Raw genomic sequence first — 9315 nt, 5'->3', positions numbered from 1 at the left:
TTCATTGAATGCATGCATACGTGTGCGCAGTTGCGCGACAGAAACCGAAACTAATCAGTGGCAAGCTCCGCTTCAAACTGTTGGAAGGCTATTTAATCATTTAACGGCATTTAATAGAACAATGTGGATTCTTGCACCTTCCATAGAAACAGAGCAGAGACTGTATAATGCTCTATTTAGCATTGAGTATTGTTAAGTCACGTTTAATATAACATGGTAAAAAGACATACTGTAGCCGTACCGTGGCTCCACAACTCGAAATAGGTGGGCGGTCACGCACGTAAAGTCACGTCGCGGACAGTCAAATCCGATCTGAGTGTTGGGAGCTGTTCAGACTGAGACGCATCTGTCCATATCCGATACGAATGCGATACGAAACTACCTCCCGGATGTGGTTTGCAACCGTTTCGCAAAAATCGGATTTCATGTGACCTGTCACTGTTCAGACTTCAAAAGTGACATCCGATACAAATCTGAATGGGCTAAAAATCGGATTTTGGCTGGCAGTCTGAACACAGCCATAGAGGGACATGGCATTGGCAAACAGTCCTCTTCTATCCACACGGTGCTGCTCTAGAGAGGCACTCACCAACAGACTAGAAGGAAAACAATGTCATTAATTATACTGTATGATTGTCTTCAGGGTGTTCATGCCACTCATACCGTGATGCGGTGTCCTGGATCACTCTGTAGCCAAAGCCCTCTGCTGGTTGGTGGATGTGTCTCCATGAAGTAGACTCGATGTTGAAACATGCCACTATTTGAAACACTGATAAGAAACAGTTTTGAATTTAAAACATTAATCTTTGAAAACAATGAGTCACAGGCGAGGGTCTTACCAACCTAAAAAAGGTGTGGCAGCGTATGCCGCATGTGGTGTAGAAATGTAAGGATGCTCTGGGGTAATATTATGGTATGCTGTTGTGTTGGACCCAGCGTGTGTGTGTGTGTGTGTGAACACAACATCTACTGTATGTATCATTGGGTATAGTTGTGGGAGCCTCGCAGGGCCCCACCCTATTCCAAACTGAACTGAAGACAAGGGGTTAGAGTCTCACTAGGAGCGACTATGTCAAGTCAGGTGTAAGTAATTCAGGATGCTTGCCTTCTCGTTTCTCCCCCAAAGAACTCACAGTTGGAACAAAAAAGATGCGGAATAAAGCACCATACACACAATGTCAACAACCGCTTTTGATAGACTAACAACAAAGTCAAGTTAATGGGGAATCATTGCTATTTCTGTAATGCATGATTTTAGCCTCATTTTAGGGATTGTTTTCTTGTTCCAAGAGAGGCATTTTTTGCTAGCCTGACTGACTCACCATCATGGTCTAGATCGCTCCCTGCCCCCGTCCTCTTTGTGCCGTATCTTCCTGCGGTTTGCTTGTTGGGTAGGTTGCTTGGCCTCTTTCTCTGATTCCGAATGTTAGTGTGGGCAAAGGTTATGGGCCACTCCCTTCCTTAATTCATACACTATTTGTGGAAGCCATATTTGAAGTCTTGAGAATACTAATATATTTCAGAACTTGTGTTGTTCTCCTCCTTCCACTGAATGAGTCTTCTCCTGCTTTTGTTCTGAGACTGCGTTATTATCTTCTTCTTCTTCCACTGAATGAGTCTTCTCCTGCTTTTGTTCTCTTAGACTGCGTTGTTATCTTCTTCTTCCACTGAATGAGTCTTCTCCTGCTTTTGTTCTCTGAGACTGCGTCGTTATCTTCTTCTTCGCAGGGTGGCGTTCCTCCCGTGCTTTCTCCTTTTCTATCTTCAAAGTTGTGGTGGTACGAGTCTCCCCTCCCTGACTTACTTTCTTCTCTTAATTTGTGACCACTCTGATGTATCTTTATCTTGTCCTGTCTCAGGCTACGCGTCTGGATTTATGAGGGGTTTTGGAGTTCAGTTCTCTGTGGACATCTCTCGTTATCTCTCGTTCCTGTAAAAGATCACTCCGGACTGATCCAATATGCTGTTCCCTAGGGGCCCTCTATTAGAGCTGTGGACATCTCTCGTTATCTCTCGTTCCTGTATAAGTCCGGACTGATCCAATGTGCTGTTCCCTAGGGGCCCTCTATTAGAGCTGTGGACATCTCTCGTTATCTCTCGTTCCTGTGTAAGTCCGGACTGATCCAATGTGCTGTTCCCTAGGGGCCCTCTATTAGAGCTGTGGACATCTCTCGTTATCTCTCGTTCCTGTGTAAGTCCGGACTGATCCAATGTGCTGTTCCCTAGGGGCCCTCTATTAGAGCTGTGGACATCTCTCGTTATCTCTCGTTCCTGTGTAAGTCCGGACTGATCCAATGTGCTGTTCCCTAGGGGCCCTCTATTAGAGCTGTGGACATCTCTCGTTATCTCTCGTTCCTGTGTAAGTCCGGACTGATCCAATGTGCTGTTCCCTAGGGGCCCTCTATTAGAGCTGTGGACATCTCTCGTTATCTCTCGTTCCTGTGTAAGTCCGGACTGATCCAATGTGCTGTTCCCTAGGGGCCCTCTATTAGAGCTGTGGACATCTCTCGTTATCTCTCGTTCCTGTGTAAGTCCGGACTGATCCAATGTGCTGTTCCCTAGGGGCCCTCTAAGAGCTCTAAATGTTGGTGACTTGACCCTTCGCTCTCAAGTGATGTTTACTGCTGCTAACCTTTAACAATCACAAAAGTTTCGTTCTTCATATCTTTTGGCTGTGGCTGTGTACATTAAGGGGGCTACTCTCCTGTGTGTGTGTGTGTGTGTGTGTGTGTGTGTGTGTGTGTGATTATTTTGGCTCTGAGCCAGCTCTGGGCAATAAGCCAATTTTAGCCTGTGTGTGTAAGATTCCTTCAGCTCTGAGCGAACTCGCCTGTGTCCTCCCAACATGTGTGCTTAATGTCTGTGGTCAAATACTTAACACAATCATTTACTATAGCAAGGCACCACTGTAAGATTTTATAGTGATGTTCCTTCTGAGCTTTAATCTTCCTCAATCCTTTTGTGTGTCTCTTGCTTTCAGGTGGAGAGTCCCTTGCAAACCTATTCCTTCTTCCCTCAGTTTGAGAGAACATTTGATCAAACAAAGGCCGGGTGTTACTCTCACAAATCTGCCTACTTCCTGGGCCACTCTTTGGCCTATACCAAGGGTTCAAAACTGGTGGCTCTATTTTTTCCCTACCATTTCCGTTTATATGTCTTGTGTCGACCTGGAACAATGTGCTCTCTCTCTCTTTCTCTCAACATCTTCCACCAAGAACACTGACATCTCTGATGCTTGTTTTATGCTGGGAGGCAGTACATCTTTCCAGTCAGGCCGAATGGCTTTGAGCTCACTCTGTGGAACTGTGTGTGGGTGTATAATCTGGGCTTGCCGTAGGCTGGGTGAACCCTGCCTGACCTGCCGGTAAATTTGGATTTTGCCCGGCAGCTCAGGCTGGAAACCTGCACATCTCTCTTCCCTGCTTCCTGTCCACAACCTTTGGGTCCAATCCCAAACTAGCTTATCCAAAAGACGCACCCGGATCGTTGGTCTGATCGGTTGAAGGACTATCCAAACATACGGAGTCATTTGAACGATGATCACGCCTCTTGTGCAGTAGACATAGAGCACAGACTCCCCTCTGATTGATTATACATAAATCAAGATGGCCCAGAAATACTTGCAGCAAATGCAGCAGGCCCAAGGGAACTACAGCAAAGTAGTGGGCCTAATATTACAGTTTATGAACCATGAATGCTTCCTCTGAATCATGAAAAACCACCACGATATCAAATGTTTTCAGTCTTCACGGCACCATCACATTCTCAAAATAGTATAGGTTTATATTGTAGGTAAGTGTTGCAAGCATTATATTTAACCTTCACTAAAAATGATGTACTTCAAGAATTTATATGAAGTCCTGTAATCATTGCCCATTGGTCATACAGGACATTGTTTTATTATCTCAGATATACTTCTCATCTTTGGACACACCAACTCATTCATGTTTTTGATATTGTAGAGCAATACTGCACCATGAAAAAGCTTGAGCACATTTCAAACACTATGAGATTTCTACGCTTCTACCTTTCTACCCCACAGGCCCCAGGAGTCCTTCTTACCTGAGATGATGGTGAACGTTAACATCAAGGCCAACATGCTCCCCCGGTCTGCTTACCTGAGATGATGGTGAACGTTAACATCAAGGCCAACATGCTCCCCCGGTCTGCTTACCTGAGATGATGGTGAACGTTAACATCAAGGCCAACATGCTCCCCCGGTCAGTCCTGCAGCAGACTGACGTCTCAAGTGGTGTTGTGGAGAGTGAGAGGGGAATGGGAAGCAGGTTGAGACAAGGCCAGAACACTGAGGAAGGAATTGGCTTCCTGAGGTCATAGTGTTCTCGTGTTGCTGATACAGTGACGTGTGAAAGTATTTTGCAGCCCAGACAATAGGCCTGTCACACTTCCTGCTTCCAGAATAGATGTTACTAGAAAATGTGTCAACATAACAGACTACATACAGCTAGTAGGCCACAAATGTGTAGGAAAAGTCGTATGTCCAAGATATTCCATCAATTCAACTCTTCAATTTTACAATCCGCCTATTTACTGCTGTGCGATGCTATTGTGGCAGATTCAAAGGGGAAATTGTAGTTTACTACACCACCTAGGGGATGGTTACCACTAGGACAGGGGTCGGCAACCCAAAATGTTCAAAGAGCCATTTTGGACCAAAAAAACAAAAAACAAATCTGTCTGGAGCCGCAAAAAATGAAAAGCCTTATGTAAGCCTTATATCAAAGTCTTTTTAAAGCAAGTCACGTCACTCGGCAGCCATATTGGCCATGGGGTCGGGCAGCGACTTTGACCGGAACAAGACCAGGCTCTATCTAAATGAATGGGGAGAGAGCTGGATGTCCGTGTTCCGAGGTGTAAGAGACATAAAAATCACATGTTTGAAATCGCGATGAAAATCTGACTAAAATCGCTGAAAAGGTTTGGTGGTTTTGTATCAAATTAACGCTTTAAAAGCCTTTTTCTTACTGGTAATTTTGGACTGCGCATGCTCTGTTCTTCACGACGCAGCTTTCAAAAAGCGTGACCGCCAAGGATCGGCCAAATGATTGGAGCAACGGCACTGGAAGAGGCGGGACGTGCAAACCATAGCCAACCGGTGTAAACAACCGCCATCTTTCGCGTTACGAAGTTACCCCATGCTTTTCAATGGGCGATTTTTCCAGTGCAGTGTCTCCTCATATATAAGTGTCTCTGCTTATATGAAGGTAACACAGGCTGTAAGTGTATATTATCTATATTAGCCTACTATCAAAATGACTAAGTAGGCTACAACGAGGCTACATAATGAGCTTTCATGATTAATGTTTTTCCCTACAGCGCATCTCGGAGAGAATGACACACCACGTGACTACTCCGCTGGTGCTTTAAGTTCAACTTCGTGTAATTACCGTTGTTTTCCACGTTTTAATATCTCTCAGGTTGCAACAAAATTTCTCCAGAAGTAGGCTACTGCAATCACACTTTTTCTCTCAGTCCCAACTTGGTAGTCGGCTGCAAATGTAGCATGCCTTCCCTGAAAATGTCTTTCTAAATGTCTCTCTTTTTGTTGTTCGCCAACTTCTCATTACAAAGCAAGCAAACATGCAGGCAATCCTTCCGCAATGGCAATGAAAGCAAATGATTCGGTCATTTCTGCCTTAAATGAGCTCATCGGCTATCTTTCTCTTTTTCCCTTTGGGATCCATGCCATGGCCATGCTGACACCCGCCGGTTTGTTTACAACCACAGCCACCTGCATGGCACGGCGCCGCCCTGAAACGTGTGTCGCAGGCTATCAAATCTTCGTTGACAGAAATGTTGAACTTTAATATTTATTATTCACATTTTTACAACATTGGAAAACGTTAAGAATGTTTGTCCTGATACAGAAACCATATTAAAACAAACAAACAAAAATCCCCCCATTCATTTTCATACATTTTTGAAGACGCTCAGGGAGCCACCAGGGTTGCGCTAAAGAGCCGCATGCGGCTCCAGAGCCGCAGGTTGCCGACCCCTGCACTAGGACATCACTGCTACCGAATCACCTAACCAATTTGGCAACACAGGTTCGAAACACACAGGGCAGATACATGAATAATGAAATACATACATTTTAATTTAGTGTCAAATACACAGATGTATAAATTACTTAATCAACCACAGCAGTCACAACAATAGACCTCTGAAGTTCGCCTACAAAAAAGCTGGCATCTTTGAGATGCGGTATCTGGCCATTTTTCGTATGGGAAAATAACATGGGGTTTTGAATTATCGCAACTGTTAAACTCTCACGGGCCGAAAAATATCTTAAATGCAGACGTTTTCCTGAACACTCTTTTGTCCTCTGCCTTCTTATGCATACTGTGATCTCCAGTGAGTGAAGCCGACACACTTTCATTTTTGCTACCCCAGAGCTAACTTGCTAACTAACTTGAAAGTTGCATCGCAAGTTAGCTCTGGGGTAGCAGAAAAGTCTGCCGCCTTTGCGTACCGGAGATCACAGTATCCTCTCCTCCCCTCCTCCTTATTTGGGCAAAGATGGTAGCTTTTTTGTAGGCGAACTTCAGAGGTCTATGGACAAACAAGATCCCCTGGTCGAGACGTGAAAAAGATGCCGGGGTATGACAAGGAGGTGGCCCTAGATGGAGATTCAATGCACTGTAGGTTAAACCCTTTATTAATGCTGTAGGCAGGACTGGAGGTTAAACCCTTTATTAATGCTGTAGACAGGACTGGAGGTTAAACCCTTTATTAATGCTGTAGGCAGGACTGTAGGCTGATCACTGTCAGGAAGCAGAAAGGGGAAAGTATCTTATACACACTCACAGGCACACCACTCACACTGCAACCAGGTGACCACACTGCAACGTCAAACACACCGTGTGGAAGTAAGGAAGCTAGTGAGGAAGACCACCACCTGGACACTGCAAACAGAGACGGTTTATAAAGCGAAACGACTCATATGAGGGTCAATTCCGGTTTCCCTGTGACGTAGTGCCACTCCCATTTAGGAGGCAAACGGGAGAAATAAACCTTATCTCGGATTATGACCATTCCCTTAGCCCTACATTCAGCAATGCAAGTAACAAACCCATATTCTACAAGGCACACGTCTTTCTAACATTCCCATATTGAAATCGTATTTTCCAGCGTGATAAATACATAGAAAAATAACTTTGTTCACGACCTGTCCCTCCTGACCTGACCTGTCTCCACTAATTGCGCAGGCCACCTGTTATCAACGGCACACTGCTTCTGCTGCTTCTACACTGGTCTAAACCGACTACTCGTCACTGATCACGCCCCTATAGGAGGCGGAAGTGGACGCCATTTCATTCCATTGAAAACCCCATTTATGATTCATCTTAGTAACTATACGATCTTTGCTGCAAACCACCAGTGCAGGCCGTCTGTTTCCTGTCAGAGAGACAAACATATCAGCTACAGTCATATAGGCGTGGGGCAGCCACCCGATTGATAGCTAATGATTACTTATCACTGACGTAGAGAGTGTACTTAGCTTGTGACACAATGGATATGCTGGGAGAGGCCCAGAACTCTGCTATAGAGACCACGCCCGGCGTTTTCCACCACTGAGGAGTTACAGAGTGGCCTATATGCCCGCTCGGACAGACACACACACACACACACACACACACACACACACACACAATGGAGTAATGACAAAAGAAAAGAAAGCGATGCTAGGTACTACAAACTCACCAGCAGCAGCCTACATAGAAATCATAACAGAATTGTAGATAAGCAGCAAACTAGCAACCAAAGCTCCACGCCCCGATGACCAGAGTATAATTATGAACCAACTGATTAAACAAAACGTTTTAAAAAGACAAAACAGCAGCCCCTTGTGATGGTGGACACTCTTCTGGTGGCTAATGACCGGTGAAACACAGTCTCAGCTCACGAGGTGCAGCTATCTTAGCAGTAGTGCAGCCTTTAGATGAACTAGAGGTCAGAACCACCTAAACACAGACAAACTGCCCGATTACTAACTATACACTCAGTTCAGTTCAGTTCAGTTTACTTTATTAGTACCCATAGGTAGATTTGTTGTGAAGTAACAGGAGAGGGCGTCACACAAACATTGATGACAGGACAAAACAGGAGACAGGTTAACACACAGCATGAAACAGACATGGGTACCTACAATGCTCACTGAGCAGGATCAGAAGCAGATAAGATAGGACAAAGTGTTGATACAAGGGACACTAAAAAGGTTTAAAAAACATTTTCAATAGATAGAAATAAATAGATAAATAACAACAACAAGTCACAGGATAGACCTCAAAGTGCATTAGGACTTGTTTAAAAGGGAAACAGCAGCAGGGATAAAGCTGTTCCTAAAACGTTTGGTCCTAGATCTTGGGACTATGAATCTCCGTCCAGATGGCAGGAGCTGGAACTCACTCGCAAGAGGGTGGGAGACGTCATTGGAGATGGCACTGGCTAGTCGCTGTAACTGTTTGGTCTACAGTGACTCCAGGCTCAGCTGTGTCTCTCCAATCAGCCTGCCAGACCATTTGATGATCTGGTTGAGAGAGTTCCTTTCTTTTAAGGGCAGGTTTCCAAACCATGACACAAGTGAAAAAGCTAACACAGATTCAATAAAAGCATGATAAAAGAGTGTCATCATGGTCCTATCAATATGGAAACGGGACAATTTCCTCAGACAAAACAGTCTCTGGTGTCCCTTCCTGCTCACAGCTTTGCAGTTCTCTTTAAAATTTAAGGTGGAGTCAATGATTGTCCCAAGATATTTATAAGATTGCACTTGCTCGGTGGCTTGTCCCTTGATCATCACAGGCTCAGGTGTTTTGACATTCTTTCTAAAATCAATAGCCATGTCTTTGGTCTTTGCTATATGGAGGTGTAGGTGAGAGTCTTCACACCACTTTACAAAGTAATCAACAACCGGGCCGTGGTTGTGTTCACTTCCCTGGAGCAGGCTAACAATCACGGAGTCATCTGCATATTTTAAAAATACTCTGACACATATTTGTGTATAAAATGAATAACAAGGGTGAGAGCACACACCCTTGTGGTGAGCCAGTGGAAGAGCACACTTTGTCAGATAAGACCCCATTAAAGAGACCCTATGCAACTTTTTCATAGTCATAAAATCGCTTAGAAATCGTTGTTTTGCTTGACTGACCAGTTTTATCGAAAACAGTCACATTTGCTCCCGCCCCTAGTGTCCCTATCCGATATTACAACCTTCCAACTTTCTGATAAACGATCGTCTGCTGTTTACATCTGGAAGTCAGAGACGCGAAAGGAACAAGAAGAACCACG

This window comes from Sardina pilchardus, chromosome 3 (genome assembly GCF_963854185.1).
Source record: "Sardina pilchardus chromosome 3, fSarPil1.1, whole genome shotgun sequence".
NCBI classification, from domain to species: Eukaryota; Metazoa; Chordata; class Actinopteri; order Clupeiformes; family Clupeidae; genus Sardina; species Sardina pilchardus.
The sequence above is the reverse complement of the archived record's forward strand: the minus strand, read 5'-3'. Positions refer to the sequence as shown.